Source organism: Pongo pygmaeus, chromosome 2 (assembly GCF_028885625.2).
Source record: "Pongo pygmaeus isolate AG05252 chromosome 2, NHGRI_mPonPyg2-v2.0_pri, whole genome shotgun sequence".
NCBI lineage: Eukaryota > Metazoa > Chordata > Mammalia > Primates > Hominidae > Pongo > Pongo pygmaeus.
Window position 1 is genome coordinate 78,772,337 of NC_085930.1, and position 23,695 is coordinate 78,796,031.

The 23,695-nt window shown below is 39.6% G+C and overlaps 1 protein-coding gene across 4 annotated transcripts in view; it reads left to right on the top strand.

Annotated features, from left to right (window-relative positions):
* Positions 1 to 5,584: 5,584 nt before the first annotated feature.
* Positions 5,585 to 23,695, top strand: part of CNTN3 (contactin 3) — a 353,916-nt gene continuing 335,805 nt past the window's right edge. For 3 of the 4 annotated variants that reach the window (XM_054483033.2, XM_063661832.1, XM_063661833.1), the window contains exon 1: positions 5,585 to 5,708. The gene's annotated coding sequence lies outside the window, so the exon portion shown is untranslated. Of the gene's footprint in view, positions 5,709 to 5,944; positions 5,967 to 23,695 lie in introns of those variants that run through there. The other variant, XM_063661831.1, reaches the window with a different exon arrangement.

Here is a 23,695-nt window from a genome sequence, read left to right on the forward strand (position 1 = left end):
TGAAGTGATAAATATATGTGCATAATAATCTCTTCTTTAAAACATGATATTTAAATGGGAAAGATTGTATTATACCCATTAATATTTGGGGGAAAAGAGAACAAAGACAGAATTGTTAATTCGGAAACTTATGTACCTGAGAAAGAGTATATCACAAACACTGGGGTGAAGGGTCTTTATATATAGTATTCTTTAGCATTTTATGTAACACATTTTCAATTCAATAGTTGTGAACTTCAACTGATCTCTTTTGTTCCTTAGGTTGCAACAACCTCATTCCTACCAAAATGCAACTGATAAGCACATTGGTGCACACTTTCTTTACCAACTCTCTTAACTTTATCAGTGTGTTGCTATTTCAAATTTCCATGAAATCTACCTTTAAAAAACTAATTGAGTGGAGCCAGGGTATTATGGTCAGAAAGAGAAGACAGACTTCAAGGGCTGCTGGTTCCTGAATGAACTGGGGAAAGTTGCATAATCTTTCTGTGCCTTAGTTTCTTCTTCTGCCTAGAAAATTAATATTTACTGAGATTTCACTCTGTACTAGCCACTGTTACCTTAGAATAAATAATTCTAAATGGAATTCTATGATTTTTATGACTAAGTAATTCCAATATTGTTTTTAATTTCCATTGTTCGATCCTCTAACATCTAGGAGGTGTCAAGTGGCTTATATGTGAACATGAAAGGTTCAGATTATATCCTAAATCCTCGAAGTTCAGTCTGTGGATCAGAAGCACCAGCAGTATCCAAGAGCTTGGATGAAATGCAGAGTCCTAGGCCCTACCCTAGACCTGCTGCATCTGAATCTGCATTTTAACAAGGTCCCCAGGTGATTCATAGGCACATTAAAGTTTAAGCAGTGCTAGACTAGATGGTTGATAAAATCCATTTGAACTCACAGGGTGTACAGCACAGAGCAGAGAATCTGGCATTAGATGTCTGGATTACAGTTTGTATAACCTCAGAAGGCTGAGCTTCCAAATATATGAGTTTACTTTTTTGTGTCTTAGTTCCTTCATCTGTAGAATGGTGATAAAACAGTAGTTTCTTCATGAAGTTGTTGTAAATACTGCAAAGTACCAAGAATAAGCAAATAATACAGTGCCTGGCATATTGGAAGTTCCTCAATCATGAAAAATACATTTACTGCATACCCATTATGTACATGTCAGATTCATGCTGGGAGCTCTGAATGCAACAGTACAGAAAACAAAGCCCCTACCTTCATGAAGCTTATATTGTAGTGAAGGAAATCAGCAATAATAAAAAAAAAGGCATGTAAAAAATTGTCACATAACCATTTGCTCTATGAAGTAAAGAGAATGACAGCAGTGCTATTATAGACAGGAAATTCAGAAAACGTCTTCGGAGAAGAAAACAAGTGAGTCGATACCTGAATTAGTTATTATGTGATTAGTATGTGGCGCTAAGTTCCAGTCATAGTGCTAAGCAATTTTATATGAATGCATATAAAGAATTTTTGACACTATTATGCACTTATCGTAACAACCTTATTGCCTTACTCCAATTTGGATGCTGAAAACTTATTATTACTCTTTAGTCTGACTCAAAAAACCTCTCAGAGCCATCCACCCCAGCAATGGAGATAATATGACAGTTTTGTACACCCTACAATTTAATCTCAGCATCTAGATATAAACTAGAACTTTGGATCAGTACCATGGTGATAACAATAAGACTTGTATTTCCATGTGTGGAAATTAAGACTCCCTAACCCCTTTTATAGAAAAAGATGTGTTTAACTTAGTAGCTTGGCTATATTCCAATTTATACTTTTACCTAAGAATTTCAGTCTGTGGGTTTAGTAGATATTTTTCATTTCCCTTTGCTACACAATAAACACGCAAACAAATAACTGTTATGTGGTGTCACTGGCATGAAATAGCTTCTATATTCCAACACAGATGGGGTATCTTAATAATGGGAAGATGATCTCACACTTTAAAGTGCTTGATATAAAAGGTGCCATATAAAAAGGAAGTTATTATTCTTAGTTATAATACCCTAAAAAAGGATTTGCCATCTAAATGGCTGCTGAAACTTAACTGCAGAATTGCTTATAATGCTACAATCAGTTGAGGCCAAATTCAATAAAAATTCCATCCGGCATTCACACTGAGAAGACCCACATGTGCCTTTAATTTTTTTTTTAATTTCCTGGGCTTCCGGCCCAGAAATTGGATGGAAATTGTATTGAAAACTGCTCTTGTGTATCAACTTTTGGTAAATATCAGGCTTTCAGTTGACTCACATTATGCTTTACATTTTGGGCAAAGGGAGGGTATAAAATGATTCACATCTCTTAATATACATAAATTTATACACCTTTTACCTGTCTATGAGACTGTGGCTTATATTAAATGTTCATCATTATTTCTACAATTTTTAGGATCTGCCCGCCCCCACCAACCCCCCCACTGCAACCATAAGACTCAAAATTCCATTAAATCCCTTTCCAGCACTAATCAGCTTTTACTAGCACAGGCAATGTAATCTGAGTTTAGAAATGACTAATTATTTGAAGAGGGCTGGAAGGGGTTAGGGTTTAGATTTCTTTCTAATTTAAAGGAGCTTCTTTCCTGTCTTTCTCCCTGTCATTTTGCTGCCTGGGGCCAGCTCCCCCTCCTTGATGAAAATGCTCTTTCCCTGCCCATTAGACAAGGTACACATGTATGTATTAGAAGAAAAATGTATTAGGAGACATCAAGTTGAAAATATTAAAAGAAGAGCCATGCCTGTGATGGATGTGGGCATGGCAGTAATTGCACCTGCTAGGGGCAAGGCATGAGCATAATTTGCATGTAAAGTTCTCTCGGCTCCTTCCAGAACACACCAGTTCTACCCAATAAAACATTTTGTCACACGCAGGGGGTTTGCCAACATGTTCCCAGATTGCAAGCAAAAAGATTATTTACAGTAACCAATAACAACTGAAACAACCATAAACAACCTTTCTGTACCTGTTCTATTTTTTTTTTCCTTTGGCTAAGTAGAGGAAGCTTAAGGAGTCCAAATTTACTGCAATTTAATTCTGATGGGGAAAAAACGCATGATTTTTATTTATAGCAGCGTGCTCTATCTATTCCTGTCTCCCCCAACCTCTTTTTAAAACATAAATAACCCCGGAATTTTTTTTAATCCAGCTATTACTCTTGTAGGGATGAGCAGTTTCCTGATAAAGTGAGAGAGGGCAAATGTGGCCAGAAGTTCCCTAATGTATTCAAGAATCCTGTTGTATGCTCATAGAGTAAGGGGGACTAGGGAAAAATCACCTGGTCAAGCCATTCATGCAGTTTCTTTTTGTGTTATTGTTGTTGTTCTGTTTTGAGACAGGGTCTTGCTCTGTCACCCAGGCTGGAGTGCAGTGGTTCAATCATGGCTAATTTCAGCCTGGACCTCCCAGGCTCAAGCGATCTCCTCCTGCCACAGCCTCCCAAGCAGCTGGGACTGCAGGTGCACACCACCATGCTCAGCTAATTTTTAAATTTTTTGTTGAGAGGAGGTCTCACTGTATGCCCAGGCTGGTCTCAAACTCCAGGGCTCAAGGGATTCTCCCACCTCAGTCTCCCAAAATACTAAGCAACTTCTTTGTGGCAATTGGAAATGCAGGGGGCCTACATGCTGACTTTGCTGTAGGGAGCGGCACCTTGCATCTGACTGACCTGGGTCTTACCTCTTGTCCTCAAACCCCCTCTAGGAGAGTTTTTCCAGAAGTTCAAATTTCATTCTGAATTGCAGGGGGCCACACACATATCTCTTGAGAAAATGATCAAGCGTGAGAAAGTGCAGATAAACCAGGCCTGGTTTGCCCAGGTTGCTGCTCTTGATGGGGTGTTGCTTCATTCCATCTGCAGGAATCAAGGGAGAGGATCAAGGAGAGGAAACAGGGCCATAAACTGTCAAGTCTAATTAAATGTGACTAGATTATTTCATATGAAGGGACAACATGATACATTTTTAAAACAATGTCAAAGAATTATAAAATGAAAAGTATAGGGTCTCCTCTGCCCCAAATCAGTCTCACTCACCAGGACTAATGATTGTTAACAGTATCCTTAGACATCCTTTTAGAAATTGTGAATGCATAAATATGGATACATACACACAAAAGCGTGCGTGTGTGTGTGTTTGTAAGCACAAAAGCGGTACAGGTACCAACTTTCCTGTGCTGATCAACAGTACATGTCCCAAGTTCTCCTAACAATACCGTTTATTTATTTATGTATTTATTTATTTAGAGACAGGGTCTCCCTCAGTCTTTTGGGCTGGAGTGCTGTGGCATAATCATGGCTCACTGCAGCTTCCACCTCCTGAGCTCGAGTGATCCCTCAAGTGATCCTCCCACCTCAACCTCTCAAGTAGTTGGGACAACAGGTGCGTGCCATGACGCCCACCTAATTTAAACTTTTTGTTTGCTTGTTTGTTTTTTGTAGAGACAAAGTCTCCCTATGTTGCCCAGGCTGGTCTCAAACTCCTGGGCTCAAGAGATCCACCTGTCTTGGCTTCTCAAAGTGCTGGGATTACAGGAGTGACCCATCCCCGCCCAGCCTCTAAGGATACCTCTTGGAGGTCATTTATGCCAATACTAGTAGATGCACCTTTCTCTCTGCCGCTGTATGTCTCCAATGTATTTTATCAGCCACTCTCCTAATGAAGGACAGGTAGGTTGTTCCCAATTGTTTTTCGTACAAGTAAAGTTGCAGTATTTGCAGGGGTTTGACTGGAAGTTAAGTCAGCAGCGGTTCAGCTCAAAGGCTCAGGACTTCAACAGGCTTATTCACGTCCGGGTTCTCGAACCCACCACTGTGTGTATACTTGGGCAAATAAAGGTGGTAAGATCTACTTCATAGGGTCCTTGACAGAATATAGTTGCGATTATTCTCACAACTGACTCATTGAAACCTTAAGCAAATCAATTTCCTCATCACTAAATCCGGGAATAATAATAGATCCAGGTTGCTCTGGGGACTGCATGAACTAATTCATTTAAATAGCGCAGTCCACTACCTGCTACCTAGTGAGCCCTTAATAATTATCCGCTTTAATATTAAAATTGGCAATCTTTGCGCACTTTTGGGAGCGCAGCTGCAGGAGGCTTTCCTAGAAGTGGAATTCCTGCCTTAACCCCGTGCTCCCCGGGCCCTAACTGTAGCACGAGGCCACCCGGAGGTGACACGGTGACCGCCGCCCAGTCCGCGCCGCCGCCCAGGACCCTGCGGAGGCCGGACACACGTGGGTGCACGCGGCCGAGCGCAGAGCCGCGCGGGGTCCGGCCGGCGCAGAGGCGCGGGGGGCGCCGCAGACGCGAGGCTCGGGACCCAGTTGGCTGCTCCGCCGCGCTCCTCGCCCCTCCCTCCCTCCAGTCCGCCCGGTCTCCCCTCCCTCCAGCGTCCGCGTCGGAGCCGGAGCCGGAGCCGCAGCCGGAGTGGTGGAGGCGCAGGCAGTGCTCAGTAGGCGCCGGCAGCAGCCACAGCAGCCTGGCGCGTGGCGGCGGCGGCGGTGGCAGCGGCTGGCGGGCTGGCGCCGTGGGCTGGGCCGGGAACCGTGCGGACGAGGGCGCTGCGGCTGCGGCGGCGGCGGCTTGCGCGGGCGCGCACGGCGGCCCCCCGGGCCCGGACTAACGGCGGCGGCGGCGGCGGGTGGGCCGGCGGGGCGGGCGTCTGGCGAGCTGCAGAGACCAGGTAAGTCCGGGATGCCCGGCTCCTGGCGCCGGCCGGGCCACAGGGATGAGCCACCTGCCGGGGCAAACTTTACGCCCTGGCTTCATGGCTCCTCAGCCCCGAAGTTTGTTTGCAGGGAAATGCACCCGACGGGTCAAGAATAAAAGATGCTTCTCTCATCGGACTTGCTTTGGGGAGATTATTTTTCCCCTTCTGGGGCGAGGATTGGTTTCGGGTTGGGAAGGCTGCATCTCCAGCTGGAGCGCGGAAAATTGAGTGGTAGGTCCCTTGGGCTTGCTCTTCGTGCAGTGGATTTGACCAGTTAAAGTTGGGAGAAAAAAGTTGTGAGTCGTAGGGATGCGGAGGAACAATTCCAGGTGCATGATGCAGAATGTGGAAATGTGATACCTCTTTGCCGCAACCACCCCCCAGGCCCAGATTCCCAGGTCTGAGAAAGCTAGGGTGGAGGTTTCTTTCATTAGCGATCAAGTTTTCTAAGCTGCATTTTCTTTCTACTCACAGATCAGCAGCTTGGGACGGAATTCCCTGTCGCGTTTATTTGCCAGGTTTACCCTGATGCGCTATAGTCCAGGTTTCCTGAGCTCGGACCCTGGTTTCAGCTTTTTCTGTGTTCTCTGAGGAGCCCTGCAAAGCTAACCAAGAATAGCAGAAACAGAAAACCAGGAAGTACCAACCGGGCAGCCGAGTCATAGCACCATCAGGGATTTTTTTTTTGGTCGCGTGAAATGAACGAACAGCTTCTGGGCTCTGCTTGTGCAAAGCTCCGTACAGCTCTCCTATCCGTATGTCCTTCCCTGTATTGCATTTGCTTATTGATTTACAACAAGGAGATGTGCCCAGAGGAATTATTTAATAACAAACGGTGTCCGCTATGGTAAGGACAGCAAACCTCCTTTCAGAGGCAAAGAAATGGGAACAGAGCTCTGGGAAAGGGGTAGCCAGTCTGTTAACCTCAACCCAAGATGCAGGGAAACAGAGCTAGAAAAAGCAACAGACAGGAGGGAGTGATGTGTAGGAGGGAGGTCAGAAACCCCAGCTCATATGGTGAGTAGGTAAATCCAGAAATAATTTTAAAATGATTAAGCAAGAATAACTAAATTAAAAAAAAAAGTAGGAAGACTGTACGTGCTGTGGTTTCTGTCTACCCCCACAGAGATGAATATCACACTAGCTGAAAAAGAATCCTGATCTGTAAATAGATTAAAAACAGGAATTAATCAGAACAATGAGTCAGAGCCCTTCAGAGATTGAAAGGAGTAATTGCCTTTGAAAGAGCTTATATCTCAATATCAAGTCAAATGTGTTACTTTTGCTTTGCTAGATGTATTTACTAACAGTAACCTGACTTTGGCTGCAGTAACCTGGCATCTTGGTTCATGATTTTAACCATTTGTGGGTCATGGGACTAGGGAGGAAGTTGCCTGCAGGTTAATATTCATATCAATTTGTGCAACATTTGTAAGATGCCTAATACGTGCATGTCACTGGTTGCAATGGGAGAGGTTCTTGTGAATGTTCATTAAAGAAATCTGATCGGGTTCAGCCTCACTAAATGGAAGGATGTTGGCTTGCAAATAATAGTGGAGTCGGGAATTATTGGTCTTTGAATGCTTGCTTGAAATTAGTTGAGAGTCAACATGTGGTTTGAGGACCCCCAAAATGATCAGTATCCATCAGGGAAATATAGCAAATTGCTGTACACTTTTATAAGATGAATAGTAAGGCTGAATGCATGCAAGTGGCCCTCCTGTCTAAAACTAGGATAACCGAGACACCGAGTGGCTAATTGATATGCAGGGTAATAGATTCAGGCTGTGGCCGCCACAGACAATAACATTCAGCCTCATGTCCTCCTCACTGTCTGGATGTCATTAATGTCAGCCCGAAGACATGACGGTGTTAAGTTCATTTCTCCAGGAGAACTCTAACTTTTAAATATTCTTCACAACACAACCAGATAGCCCAAGTGTACCTTAAAATGGCAACAAAACATTTAATAGGAGCAAAGTGCTGAGCAGTCTCAAGTAGAGCAAAGATTAGCTGTGGACAACAAGCTGTAGCCTTTCCTTTGCTGATTTATGTTCAATTTTATCACTGTCACATTTCATATATGCCTAGTTATTACAAACTAATAGCCTCTTTGCTCTGCTTGCAAAATATGGATCTTTCTCTTTTACAACTTCCTAACTCCTTCTCACACATTCAGTACACATCTTCCAGCTTTGTTTTTACTGCATAATTTAAGTGTCCAACTTGAAGTTCTCATTAACTCTTAATATGGTTCATGCTGAAATAGTATATAGATATAATTGCCCCTTCCAAACTGCCAAATCTGTATATCGCTATACTGTGGCAGTACTACAAAACAGAGAAGCTTTGACTGGTTTCCAATCACCAGTTAGTAAGTTGTTAGCAGTAAAAATAATGTTAATTTTATGTAGTGGAATATATTCAGATGGCAGGAGGATTTATTGATGCTGTGCGTGTTTGCCTGCTGTCTCTGATTTAGTTGTCACCACCAGTCTGCCTTTAAGCCTTCTTATCTTAGCAAGGTACTTTGTCTCTATGAAGGTGAGCATCTTTAAGGTGCTCACTTGTAGTTTTTAATATGCACACATGCATATACATATAATTTTAACATGCATATATAATTAATCACTTAATGCTGGTGGACAATTTCCTTTCTTATGCTTGATAAAAGTGCAATGGAGAATATCATTGTTGCAAAGATTGTTGGCAAGAGAATATGGGGCCACGGAACACTTTAAGATAGAACATTTCTTTGAAATTGAGGGGTGACAGATCTCATTCTCATATCCAATTTGTATAAACATTTCAGAAATGGATCGAGTGTTGTAAATGGTTTTTATCTTATAGTCTCCCCTGCACTCATCTCTTAAACACAGTGGGACATTTCTTTGGAAAAATTGCTGCAGGAGAAATGCACTCCCTGGTTGAAACTTTGTATGCCAAGTTTCAATCCGTAGTACATTTTTATTTTCCCCCTTTTATGTACATGTTATAAACAAGAAATAAGAGTTTGTAATAGAAGTGCTGGCAGAACTTTATAGCATTTCAAACAGCTTTGCTACTTGGAATGTAAATATTTGTAGAATCTTTACTGCGCAAGAACCTGCCTTGCAAAGAATGAGGAAAAATGACTATTTTCTTAAGTAGGATAAAATAATTCAGTGAGTTTGCATATTTCTTGTTGCAGACATATTGGGATTTGAAGACATAGATTATCTATGTTATAGTGATTCCATAGCACTCTCTTAGGTGCCTTTATAACTTAGCTTGTAAATTTTCTATGTTCTAAAACAAGAGAACAGTTTTGTCCCATTTGTTTTTTAAGTCCCTTGACTTTGATTACCTTTCAGATGTTAAGATATGAGATCCATATTTCAAAACTGCTTGATTATATTACTGACAAATGAGGCTGTCAGTATACTGTTTTAATAGGGTAAATAATTCTTGACACCATCACAATACTTCAAGTGCTTTTATTTTGGGGAACTAGTACAACTCAGACCTTATGTGTCCTTTTGGTTCTAACCCTGAAATATTTCTCACATTCGCCCACTTCCCTCCATGTTCACCCACGTCCTCCTTCTCCAAGTCCCCATCTCTCCTGGGATAACTACACTGGCTTCCTTGGCTCCTTTCGTACTTCTTCCCCCAAATCATCCTGCATAGCAGCCAAGACTTCTTTTATTTTAATATAAGTTAAATTAGTACTCATCTACTCAGAATGCTTAAATGGCTTTTCATTGCACTCAGAATAAAATCCAAACTATTAAATATTACCTGGAAGGCTGTGTAGGATTTAAACACTACTGTCCCTTTGACAATTCCTAGCAAGCTTTTAGGAACAAGAGCTTCTTAGACCCTTTTTCATTTCTGCAGATTTGTTGAGCTCTTTCCTATCTTAGGGATCATTCTGTTCTTTTGCCCAGTAGCCCTGTCCAGCCCTAACCCCTAAACACACATACGCACACATGTGTGCACACACACAAACTCACAGGGTTTTTTGTTTGTTTGTTTTTGGTTTTTTCGACAGGATCTCACTCTGTCACCCAGGCTGGAGTGCAGTGGCGTGATCATGGTTCACTGGAACCTCGACCTCCTGGGCTCAAGTGATTCTCCCACCTCAGCCTCCTGAGTAGCTGGGACTACAGACACACACCGCCATGCCCTGGCTAATTTTTGGATTTTTTGTAGAGATGGGAATTCACCATGTTGCCAAAGCTGGTCTTGAACTCCTGAACTCAAACGATCTGCCCACCTCGACCTCCCAAAGTGCTGAGATTACAGGTGTGAGCCGCTGAGTCTGGCCCACATATAGTTTTTGACTGCTACTCATCCGTTAGGCCACAGTGTAAATATCATTTGCTTAGAGAGGGCTCTCTGATTTCCTTCCTACCCTGAATGAGGGCACCTCTGATAGGCTCTTTCTGTTCATTTCCTTGGTATGCTTAGTATAACTTGGAACTGTACATTTCCTTACCTGATTGTATGTTTATATTCTGTAAGTACCTTGTAAGCAGTTACCACATCTGTTTTATGCATTATTGCAAAGCAGCTTCTGTCAAAGTATCTGGCCCACAGTGGAGTTTGAAAAACCTATGACAACTAAGCTTATTGGTTTGCTGAGCTTGCCATATGTAACCAAAGATCCTGTCAAGAAGGTCCATATTCAGCAGAAGTCTGCAGCTGACTTTGACAGTATTCTTTCTGTCACTTTGCCCATGATCTCGTACATCTCTTGGACACCTGCTACTTCAAACCAATGTTGTCCAAAATGGAATTATCATTTTTCCTCTCAATCTGTTTCCTAAGAGCTTAGGTGGTCTGTTCTTCCTTTAGCTATCATTGTGGTCATCAAGGAATCTGGAGTCAGTGGTCTTTGTCACCATCTTCTCCCTTTGCCATTGTAGCGAGTCCACCGATGAAAAATACAAGAACATTCATTCAAGCAATGTGCCAGGCTGGGTTCTAAGTACTTCTTACCTAAATGCAGGAGATTAAGAAATGACTTTCTCCTCACTCTTTCTTGTTCCAATGTATTTGACATGCAGTGCTATATTAATCCCTGAGGCCAACCCCTTGGGTCATTGGACACTCACTGCATAGAGAAAAATATGCTACTGATGCAGCCTGTCTGTATGTGACTTCTCCCTAATTCTCCCCTGATACTTAACACTCCAACTATAATACATGGGTCTTTTAAAACTTCCTTGAAAACTCAACATGGCCCTTTTGGCTTCAGTGTTCTTGCATGTGCTTGGAACACCCATGACTTCCACTCCACTCTCCTTATTCCTGTGTTGACTCATTTCCACCCTCAATTCATTGTTGTTTCTTTCAGGAAAGCTGTTTGCTTCCAACCTTACAATTTGTCAAGGTGATACCCAACCTAGCCATTCCTCCAGGTAGCCTTAACTGTCCCCCTAGACTAGGTTTGACCTCTATGCTATCTACAATCAACCATTTAAATTTTGTTTCTCCTTTAGGGGGTAAATGTATTATAATCTAATTAATACTGTAAAACTGTTTAATATCTGCTTTTCCTGGTAGTCTATTGATGGAGTAGCATGCACATGTTAAGACTTTGGTAAATATTTCTGGAAAGATAGAAAGTCTAATCTTTTTAATTGGTATGAAGTGCAGCTATGGTTATAGTGGGGCTTCTTTTTCTAGGGCTAAAATTTATTTTAGTGTATAAAGATTTTATTTTATTTTGCAGAGTTTCTGAGTGACAAATCATTGGTTGACAACAGATGAACATCTTGGTATGATCTGAATTTAGAAAATTCTGTGACAAACATATGCTCTAAAGGAAGCATAAGCCAAAGTTTCTGAGCACCGAGGACTGGTCCTTGAAGTAATGAGCTGATCTTAGTGCAAGGAAGTAATGGGAAGTTCTCAAAATTCATGATTTTATTAGAGTGAAACATTAGCATGTGAAAGAAATAACTAAATGACTGCATCGCAACAAATCAAAAGCACATCTTCCTAAACCATAAATAATTACTTATAAATGGGGGAAATTTTGTAGGCATTAAACAGTCTCACCAGTCATCCTTCAAAGAGGAAGCCCCTGTAATAGAGCTGAGAATACTCTATTTCACTTGCACTGTTTCTCAACTTCTGATGTTTCTGCAGAAACGTTAACTGGGGTTCTGCTGAAATAATGGCGATACCTTAGCCCTTACAAGATTTTCTGAATCATCTCTGGGGTACAGCTTGCTAATCTGCATTTTTTAACTTTTTATTTTAAAGTAATTTTAAACTCACAGGAAGTTGTAAAACATAGTACAAAGAGTTCTGTATAGTCTTCATCCAACTTCCCTGTATGGTGACATTGTATATATCTGTCCTGCAATACCAGAACCAGGAAATTGACATTGGTACATTACTGTTAACTAGACTGCAGACCTTATTCAGTTGTCATCATTTTTTAAACCTGATTTCATGAATATGTGTGTAGCCCTACACGGTTTTATCCCATGTAGAGGTTCATGTTTCTAGGATTTTAACTTAAAGAACAAATGTCCTGAGAGGTGACATTTCCATGTCAGCATACACTAATGTGATAATTTTGCAACTGTATTCTAGCATTGAAAAATTCCACTTCCATGGATCTTTTTCCATGCAAATATTTGTCTTGTTCTTAAATAGCATGAACTCCTTTACCTTGCAGATGCCTGTATGGAAATGGAAGTCTTGGGATTTTATAAGCCAGGATATGACATTTGGGTGGTTCTCTGTGTCTTTGGTTTGGGAATCTGTGTTGACTTCCCCATGCTACGTTTGAAAAGTTCTGCATATAGCAAATATGTTTGTTTATCAGTGTGGTCAGACTTGGGCAGGATTTTGGTGCCACCAGGGCAGGGCCCCAACTGAATGCTTCATGCAGGTTCTAACTCAATCGCAGTTCATTTTATTTCTTGCATAGAAATAGTCACTCTTTAAAATAACTTAATGCATTGCAGAAGATGGAAATGACACTTTTCAGGCAATTAAAATCAACACGAACAATATAGCTAGTGATCTAATCTGATGCCTGCTACTCACTTGGTCTGGCCGCCTCCCTGAATGTAAAGTAGCCGAAAGTTGCTGATTACCAATTACTAATTCCGGTGAATATTCTGAAAGCTCTGGAATACAGATAAGGCATATTTGTACCAAAGTCGGCTGTGTGTGACTGCACCTCCCTCGCCCCTGTGCATTCCCTTTGCCTAAGAAGCTTTCACATTTGCATATATGAGGCAGGTTAATTTTTCTCTTCTTACTAGGGCTTCTATTTACTTTAAATAAAACCAATCAAAAGCTTTGTGCCTGGGCTATATGGTTTTGAAATGTGAGCCATGCAGGCCCAAGTTTCTCCTTTTATTCATTGGAGTAAATAAAATTTTTTCTTCATATGTAATATGGAGATATACATGTTTCTATTTAGTAGTAATGTATTGGGCTGTTGCTTCATTAGTGTTAAGCAGCAGTTGCCCTATGAAATTAAGCCTGTAAACTTTAGTGGCAACATTAGTTTCTAAAAAGAACAAAAGGGTCTTAATATATGGGTTTCGTTATATTGTGAAACAAACCATGCATTCTATGAAGATGCTTACAAGTGAAGGATGTATTTCCATATAATGGGAAATTCTAGAATATAGTCAATATCTTTTTTAATCTGATAGTGCCATAATTGTCTGTTGCTTTAAATAGTTCTATATTATGACTTGCTTGGAAAATATCATTTTTTGTCATTTTTCAGAGTTAGGGCATTTTTCTGAGTTTTGACTTTTTATATTCTATTTTTATGATTATTTCTGTCATTCTTCTTCCTACTCTACTTTGACCTTCAATAACCCAACCCTCCCATTCACACATACATACTCTGTCATGTGTGCATGTATGCACACACAGACACACACCCACACAGACACACACACAAAATGCACAAGACATAGGTTAGGATAGGGGATAGAGTTAATCCCAAATCATAAACTTGTAAGGGATGAATTACAGACATCTTGTAAGCGTTCAAGCAGAAGAGATTAAAATCAAATGATGGGGAGGCATTTTAGATTGTGTATAGGATTAATATGCCCCTGTTTTTAAAGTTACTCAATCTCTTCCTCCTCTGCTGCTTCTTCCTCCATCTTTTTATCTGCCTCTCTGTATCCGTCTCCCTCTTCTTTTCCTTTTTTTAGTGTTCTTGTTTGCTTTCGGTTGTGTTTTTGAATGGACTCTTTTGTACTGACCCATAGTGGCTGAATGCTTTCAATGGTCTCTAGTGGAAAAATTGCATATGTTTGCTCACACTTTTTTTTGAGAGGAAAGGGCAGGATGGGAATAGGGGATATAAAATGTATTAAGTTTGCTATTTAGAGAAAAATAACTTCAGAAAAAGATAAAACACACATCAGGCCTATAATAGACTGTTTGCAAGATGTTGGCCACAATACCTTCCTTGGCAGTTTGCATGGTGGCTCACTCTTACCTTCAAGCAATGGAGTCCATTTCCCTTTCCCTTGAATCTGAGTTAGCCTATTGAATTTGAAAAATAAAATGTGGTTCAAGTGATGTTATTGTGAATTCTGCTCCTAAGCCTGGGAGCTTCTATTCTTGCACACTGAGTCTGCCCTGTGGAGAAGTCCAGGCAAGCCTCCTTGAGAAAAACAGTTCACACAGAGATAGCTAGTAGCCAATAGCTGGCCAGTAGCCAAAACCGGTAGCCAGTCATGTGAGTGAGGCCATCAGTCCCAATTAAGCTATCAGATGACTCATGTTACACAACTGGCTCCGGGCAAAACTACCAAACTAAATGCTCAGCTGAGCTCAGGTCAAATTCAAAATCATCAGATAATAAATTCTTTGTTTAAGCTATTTATTTTGGGGATAGTTTATGCAGCAATAACACACACAAACTTTTTAAAAATTAATATAATTACTTTTAATTGAGAAAATTGTATTTATTATATACAACATGTATACATGTTGTATATCTTAAAATACATCTTAAAATGTGTACACATTGTAGAATGAATAAATTCAGCTAATTAACATGTATTATATCACATGCTTATTTTTTGTATGGTGAAAAAGCTTAAAATCTATTCTCTTAGTGATTTTCAAGTATACAATGCATTATTAATTATAGTCACCATGTTGTATAATAGATCTCTTGAACTTATTCTTCTTGTCCAACAGAAATTCTGTATCCTTTGACCAGCATCTCCCTAAACCTCCCTCTGCACCCACTGGTAATCACCGTTCTATTCTCTACTTCTACGATTTCAACTTTTTTAGATTCCATATTCAAGTGAGGTCAAGTGGTATTTGTCTTTATTTGTCTGGCTTATTTCACTTTACAGAATGTCCTTCAAATTCATCCAGACTGTCACAATTGAAATATTTTCCTTCCTTTTCAATGGCTGCATAATATTCCATTGTGTGTATATACCACATTTGATTCATCTATTGTTGGACACTAAAATTCGTATTGAATATCTTGGCTATTGTGAATAATGCTGCGATGAACATGGGAGTGCAGATATCTCTGACATACTGATTTCGTTTCCTTTGAATATATGCCCAGTATTCTATTGCTAGTTCCTATGGTAGTTATATTTTTAATTATTTGAGGACCCTCCATACTGATTTCTATAATGGTTACAGCAATTGACATTCCCTCTGTCAGTGTGCAAGATTCCTCCACATCCTCTCCAACATTTACCTTTTGTCTTTTTGATAATACCTGTTCTAATGAGTGTAAGGTGATAGCTCATTATGATTTTAATTTGCATTTATTCAGTGATTGGTGAGGTTGAACACCTTTTCATATACCTGTTTGCTATTTCTATGTATTCTTTTGATAAATGTTTTTTCTGATCTTTGCCTATTTTAAAATTAGGTTATTTGTTTTCTTGCTATTGAGTTGTTTGAGTTCCTTATACATTCTGAATATTAACCTCTTACAGATGTGTGGTTTGCAGATATTTTCTCTAGTCCATGGATTGTCTCCTCTTCCTGTTGATTCTTTCCTTGGCTGTGCAGAAGCTTTTTAGTTTGAATTGAGCTAATTTAATTGTTTTCACATTTGTTGCCTGTACTTTTGGGGTTATATCCAAAAAAATCATTGCCTAGACTACTGTCATGGAGTCTTTCCCCTGTGTTTCCTTCTAGTAGTTTTATGGTTTCAGGTCTTGTGTTTAAGCCTTTAATTAATTTTGAGTTAATTTTTGTAAATGGTGTGAGATAAAGGTTTAATTTCATTCTTCTGCATAAATCTAGTTGTCCCAACACCATGTATTGAAGACACTGTCCCTTCTTCATCATGTGTTCTTGGCAATTTTGTCAAAATCAGTTGACTGTAACTGCATGGATTTATTTCTTGACTCTGTTCTGTTCTGATGGGATATGCAGTCTGTTTTGATGCCAGCACCATGCTGTTTTGATTGCTGTGCTTTGTAGCATATTTTGAAGTTAGGTAGTGTGATGCCTCCAGCTTGTTCTTTTTGCTCAAGATTGCTTTGGTTATTGAGGGTCTTTTGTGATTCCATATATATTTTAGGATTTTTTTTTCTATTTCTGTGAAAAATGTCTTTGGAATTTTGATAGGACTTGCACTGAATCTGTAGATTGCTTTGGGTGATATGGACATTTTAATAATATTAATTCTTCCAGTCCATAAACATAGGATATCTTTCCATTTATTTGTATCTTCTTCCATTTCAAACTCAGTATAAAAAAAGTACTTAAAAAAAGTAAGTAACTGCTTAAAAATGTGAGATATCTTTTTTGTTGTTGTATAAATGTAACAGTCGGCTTTTGCTTTGGTAACAATTCAAAAGTCTCAGTGACTTCTAGCAAGCATTACTCATCTGCATTGCATGAGAGCTGTGGGTCAGCTTTGGATCAGCATTGCTCTTCCATATTGTGCATTGGCTATGTGTCTGTTCTATGTGGCTTCTTCTTCTAGGATCCAGGTTGAAGGGACAGTTTTGTAGTGGATACTGTGGTGCCCAATCCAGGCCCACTATTTAAGGCCCACATATCTATCCACCATCTGACTGGAATATCAGCTGCCATGTAGCTGACATCTTCCCTCCCCACTGGGAATTTCCCTTTGCCTTAGGGGAACTGTCTCAGCCAAGGTTGTGCTTCCTCTGGGTAGTGGTCCATAATCAGTGACTGACTGTTGCAAAAGCACAAAGACAGGAGTTGCCTTAATTTGGACAACTCTATGCATGTAATTTATATACATGTGACTAAGAATATGTTTTGTGTGTATGAGATCAAGAGAGGTAGCCAAGAGGGGCCATCCGAGCCCTGGAACACCATGCGAGGATCAGCTGAGACCTCAGTTGCAAGTACTTTAAGTTTTAGGGTCCTCCTCTGCCTTTCCAGTAGTTTCTTTCAAGAGCACTCCTCAATAAACCTTCATTTCAGATTTTGTCTCTAAGGAGCTCAAGTTAAGCATGACCCTTATCTGGGACATTCTGTTCACATTAGTGAGGGCAGAAACACAAGAGACTTAGCTAGACCATGCAATTGCATTCAAAACTTTGGTAGGACTGGTCATATGTCAAGTTTTCTTACATTTCATTGGCCAGAAGTCACAGGGCTAATTAAGGAAGGGGAGGTAAGCAAGTGCTTACAAACAGTAGTATAGTTTATATATGTATTCTACCTCTCTTGATCTCATACACGCAAAATATACTCTTAGTTACATGTACATAAATTACATCCACACCCTTAACAAGAACTATGCCCCAAAAGTTCTTATCTAATCATGTAATCTGACTGGAAGTCTGAGATTTTATTATAGTCTCTACAGCTTATGGCAGAAGTACAAAAAATTAAACCAAACCACTAAAGCCGAGAGTGAATAATGAATATTTGTGAACAAAAATACCATTTACCCACATGAATTAGCTGTTACCACAATAATTCTATGTGGAAAAAAGCCCCCCCCCCCCGCAAATTTCAAGTCTAAAATAAGATATGTTTATATATCTCTCACTCTGTCACATTGGCTAGGGTGGCTCTGCTGAACTAAGTTTTGTTTGTTCTTTTTTTTTTTTTTTGAGACCAGGTCTTGCTCTCTGGCCTGGGCTGGAGTATAGTGGTGTGATCATGACTTACTGAAGCCTTGAACTCCTAGGCTTAAGGCTCAAGTGATCGTCTCACCTTAGCCTCCCAAGTAGCTGGGACTACAGCCATGCACCACCATGCCTGGCTAATTTTTAATTTTTTGTAGAAACAGAGTCTCACTGTTCCCCATAGTGAGACTCTACTTCCAGGCTGGTCTTGAACTCTGGGGCTGAAATGATCCTCCTGTCTCAAGCCTCCCAAAGCACTGGGATTATAGGCATGAGCCACCATGCCTGGTCTGTTCAGATTTTTATGGGTCAGCTGGGAGTTGGCTTATCTAGGCTGGGCTGGTATGGTTACTTTGCTCAATCTGCAGGACTGTCTGGCTCTGTTGTTTCCCTATGTCTCATGGTGGAACTGATTCTGAAGGAGAAGCTCCCTGATGGAAATTATTCTCATGACAATTGCAGGGATGCAAAGAGATAAGAGGCAAACACACAAGGTCTCTTAAGATCTTGTATTGCTACTGGAATATTACCACTTCTGCCTCATACTGTTGGCCATAACAAAAATCATAGCCAAACCCAAGTCAAGGGTGGGAAATTATCTTCTGCCTCTTTAGTGGGAGGAACTGCAAAGTCACATGACTAAAGGCATAAATACAAAAAAGGGTGAAGAATTTGGGCCAATAATGCAATCTGTCATACCACCTAACCTCACATCCATTAAGCATTGTAAATGCCCTCTAGTTTTTAGTTGCCTTTCAAATTAGAAACAGGAAATGTAAACTGTCACTTTATTGCTTATGAATAAATTATAGCTCTAATTACTGCCTAAGTGAAGGAGCCCTTTGTGAGACCCAATAACACACAGAGGTGGGAAATATAATGAAATTCTCCAAGAGTGTACCGTTCAATTAAAAGAACTCAGATATGTATTTGGAAATGTAGTGAAGAGTATCAGTTAGTTTTGTCTAGTAGTAATCTGTATGCTTCTTATTCCATGGAATCTCAGTCTGCCACTTGACAGTTTCTTACCTTGGGCAAATTAACTGCCTTCTCTAAGTCTCAGTTTCTTCACCTGTAAAGTTGGAATAATGGTTTCTACTGTATAAATCTATTGTAAGGAATCCATGAGATAAGGCCAGGCCCTTAGCAAAACTCATTAGATGCTACCTATTGAGCTCTGCAGTTAGGTTAGTGGTGTTGTCTTTATTATTCACTACATGTGACATATATATATATATTTATATAAATAAATATATGACATACATATATTGTATATGTAAATATATATGATATACATATATTTATATATGTAAGTCACATGTAGTGAATAATAAAGACAACAACACTAACCTAATAAGAGAGATGCTGTATGCTAAAAGAACAGAGAGTTGGGAAGAATTAAAGGAAACTGAGGTAGAATGATCAAGGAAGGCTTCGTATGAATATAGGATTGATGACTCCTCCAGATGTGGAGAGCTGGAAGTCAAAGTACAGGATTTCTGGTTGAAAAAATCTGGCCTGGCATGCTCTTAAACCCACGAATCACTTTGGTGGTGGGATTTGAGAGTGTGTTTTAGCGGCTACTTGGTGAATTTTAGTTGCTATAGTGAAACAGGCCATGATTTGGGTAGTGTTGACTACTTGAATGTTATTAGAGTGTGAAGGTAAATCTGAGGTCATGGCCTGTTTTGAATCTAAAGTAATAGACTGCACAATGGGGGGTTGGATCTGGGTGAATTATCTCTGTAGATAGCTTTTAACTTTCATTCAAAAAATCTTATAAAGCAAGTCTTAGAATGCATTTTACCAGTGAGACTAAAAAGATTCATAGAGTGCCTCAGGTCAAATAACAGGTTAATGACCTAACCAGAAATGAAACCCATATTTCCCATGTCCAGAAGCAGTGCATTTTTTATTCTAGAACAGCCTCCACTTAGAAGAAAAATTTATATAACTGTAAATGGGAACTATTGCTTTCTCCTCCGTAGTGATTGTGAGTGAACTTTTCTACTGATCTCAGACCCCAAGTTGGTCCCACTTTTCTCCACATTTATAGGATTTCATCTATAGGGTTGAAATTGAGTTTGCTTTTCAGGACGTCTTTCAATTCCTCTATTCACCTTAAACCTTTTTTCTACCTTTCTTTCCAAGGCTGTCCCTCTTTCTCTGCTCTTTAGGTCAGAGAGCCCTGGATTGTACCACTCTTCTTATCCCACATATGATTAATTCATTTTTCCCTCTCTTTTTTCTTCCTAACTTGTAAAGAGAGAAACATGGAGATAAATAAAAAGCTGTCATCAACCAATTGTGCTTTCCTTTTCATTGCCCTACATTTATGCCTGGAATCCTCTTAATGGTTTTCTTTACTTCTGTCAAGATCATACCCATCCTTTTTAAGGTTCAACATAATGTTCTCTCTTCATGTCTCTGTAGTCCCATCAGCGTTATGTAAAGATCTAGACCTGTCTATCCAAATGTTTGCCTTATTGCTATTGAGAAATCATTGGGAGTCATTATTCCTCTCTGGGAGAGGGTGCATCTTCTCTGCCCCATTGATGGTGGAAGGCTTGGTCAGGTGACTTGCCTTGGCTGATGCAATATGAACATTTCACATTCAGTTAGTCATTTCCCACAGAGGCTTTGGTGGCTTGTACATGGTTTTTTGTATCCTATTACTGCCTGACTATTACCTATCACTGCCTGAGCTGTGCCTCCTGTTAGGTCAGTGGTGGCATTAGATCCTCATAGGAGTGCAAACCCTTTTGTGAATTGTGTATGTGAGGGATCTACATGTGGCATGCTCCTTATGAGAATCTAATGCCTGATGATCTGAGTTGGAGCAGTTTCATCTCCAAACTATCCCTGGCCCCCACCTGGTTCATGGAAAAATAGTCTTCCATGAAACCGGTCCCTGGTGCCAAAAAGGTTGGAGAGTGCTGACGTGGGTCATTCTTATTCATCTACCAAATTTCAGATTAAATGGCACTCTCTTGAACAGATGACAGTCTTTTGCTCTGCTTTTCTTTATCACTCATTACCCTTATTTCATGTCTGTTTTCCAAATTGAGCAGTATCAAAGCAGGAAACTTGTATTTCTTGGCTACCCCTGTATCCCAGTGCCTGGCATAGAGTAGGTTCTCCAAATTACTGAACAAATTAGATAAAATCCATAAATAACCTACAAACCACTCATGATCTCTCCCTGCTTGAATTCTTGTAACCATTTATATAGTTCAGATTTTTAGCATCACTCAATGTGGATTAATTATGTGTTAAGTGTTATGCTAACCACTTCAGTCCTTACAACAAATGAGCAGTGTAGCTACCTTTCTTATGATGCTTTTCATATTGCTTCAACATAGTTATATTTAGATTTTAAAAATATCTCTACATCTAAATGTTAACTCTTTGTTATGATAGCAATTATTATACTGTATTATATTTGCCTTTTACTTCCCTGTATACCTATCTAAACTGCGAAATTTCTCTGAATGCTGGTCACCTGTGCCCAGCACACTACCTGGATCTTACTAGACATTTCATATATATTTGATGACTAAATAATCATATTTAAACTCACATTAAATGGTTGATATTACTAGAATTAATGTTATCTTAGTGCCTTATATGTAATAGATGTCTCAGGAAGTACTTTTCATTGATTTTTTTATAGAATTAGTATGAATTTCTTACTATATTGAAGGACACAGTAACTTTCACTATAACTTAAAATCACATTATATTGAATACTGTAAATTTATTGATTATCTATGGCTTGGGCCAGGGAGGTCAAGACTTCACTGAGCTGCGATCATGCCACTGCACTCAGCCTGGGCCACAGAGTGAGACCCTGTCTCAAAAAAATAAAAATAATTTTTAAAAATTTACTTTATTACCTACAATTCTTTGTGGGTTTGAAGTTTGAACAAGCTCTTCAAAGACATCTCATCTTTGATCCATATGGTGTTGGTTGCTATAGCTTGACTTGGGCTGGAGAATCCAAGATGTCTTCACTTACAAGGTTGGTGCCTCCGGTGGGGCAACCGAAATGGCTGGGATCTGGATGGCTTGGTGTCTCTTAATTATCATCATCCAGCTTTCCAGGTTTTCTTTCTTTTCTCTTATATTCCAAGAGAGGGAAGGTGGAAGCTGGAATATCTCAAGGTCTAAGTCTGGGACTGGCAGAGCATCACCTCCCCACTTTCTGTTGGTTAAAGCATGTCATAAGGCCAGTCTAGAATCAAGAGTAGGAGAAACAGACTCTACTCTTCCTGGGGAGGAGCAGCATGATGTAAACCATTAAAAGGAATCGTAGGCTATCATCTTTATAATCTTCCACTCTAAGGAACTACTTGAGCCCACATATTTTCTGTGTTTTATTCTAGAAGCTTGCAAGATACACTTAATTGGTATGGGTAGTAGAAAGTTTTACATCTGATGTCTTTTGATTTACTGAAAGTGAACATGACTTGTACAATTTGAAGAAATTTTTTCAGCTCCTAACTGACTTTTCCTATTTTCTTCATCATTACCACATTTATTTTTAGTATTGCTAGAGTTATCTAATTTTTATGATTAAGAACAATAAACAGAAATTTCTCTTGATGAGTGAATTAGAAGTGTCACCTGCAAAGATGGCTTTTAACATTGTAAGCTTGTTTTAAATATGTTGTGATGATGTTTGATTGGCTTTAAAATTTCCATATGCAAAGTACAAATCCCTGAAGAAGAAACTCCCCATCCACAGTAATGCAAGTTAGCAAGAAGTTTTCTTCCTATATGAGTGCTGCTCTAACTTCATTTGTTTTTAAAAATAAATGTGCTGATCAATATCATGAATAATTAAGTGAAAGGAGTTGTGGGATTTGGGGCAGTTTTCTTTTTAGTAATTGTAAATTCCATTTCACAAAGCCACAGCTCAGTAGCTAGAAGGAACCACGTCTGGGTTACTCTTTATTCATTAAAAAAATCTGCCTGATAACATGTAGTTCTAGAAAGATTTTTGCTTAGGGAAGATCTTTGAGTGTAGAGAGTTTTTACATGTATTAAATCATGTGAAAAGGTTTATATAGCTAATGAAATCATTATTCTAAGGACAGTGATAAACTGTTTCTGAAATAGTTATAAAATATGGTTTTCTGTTTTAGAACTAAAGCGAGTATGAGTCTGATTTAGAGAAGCTTGTGTACAAACAATATGCATTGACAAATTTTTAAATGTCAGACCTGTGAACTGATGGGTAGAGACTTGAGTTTCCCTCCCCGCCCTCATTAAGTTGTAACCTTAGAATTTTATGTAAATGGAATGGGTGGAGTGTTTACATTGCCTACTTCTGCCAGTGTCATTAGGAACATGGGAGGGATCCAACTGAATTTCAGGGCAACATTGGTCATACTTCACTGGAAGGTAAAGGGATCACTCCCAGGTCATTTGCTGTCCTTATGGCACATAATGATGGTACGTTGAAGATGTTGGATCTCTGCCTCTTAAATAGTAATATCTTCTAACGATGGAATTATACCATTTCCAGATTGAAGAACCCGTGGTGGTCAAGTCCATTGCACATTTTTATTTTATATTCATTGATTTGTTTAGGGGAGAGGCCCACGGATTTCAATTTTGATACTGTATTTTGAGGTGTTTTTTGGTATGCATTGTTTAATCCTTTTTTGAAATAAGAAATACAGTTTTGGATATCTAACCCCAGTACTATGTGTTTAATAGTGCTAGAGACTGGTGGAATTGTCCGCTAGCAAACAACTCTAGAGCCTAACAAGGCCACACAGACTACGCTAGGAAGTGCACAACAGACTCAATGCTTACAATCTATTCAGAGTTTGCCTACCCTTCTCAGTGCATCCCCATCTCTTACTGGGTATG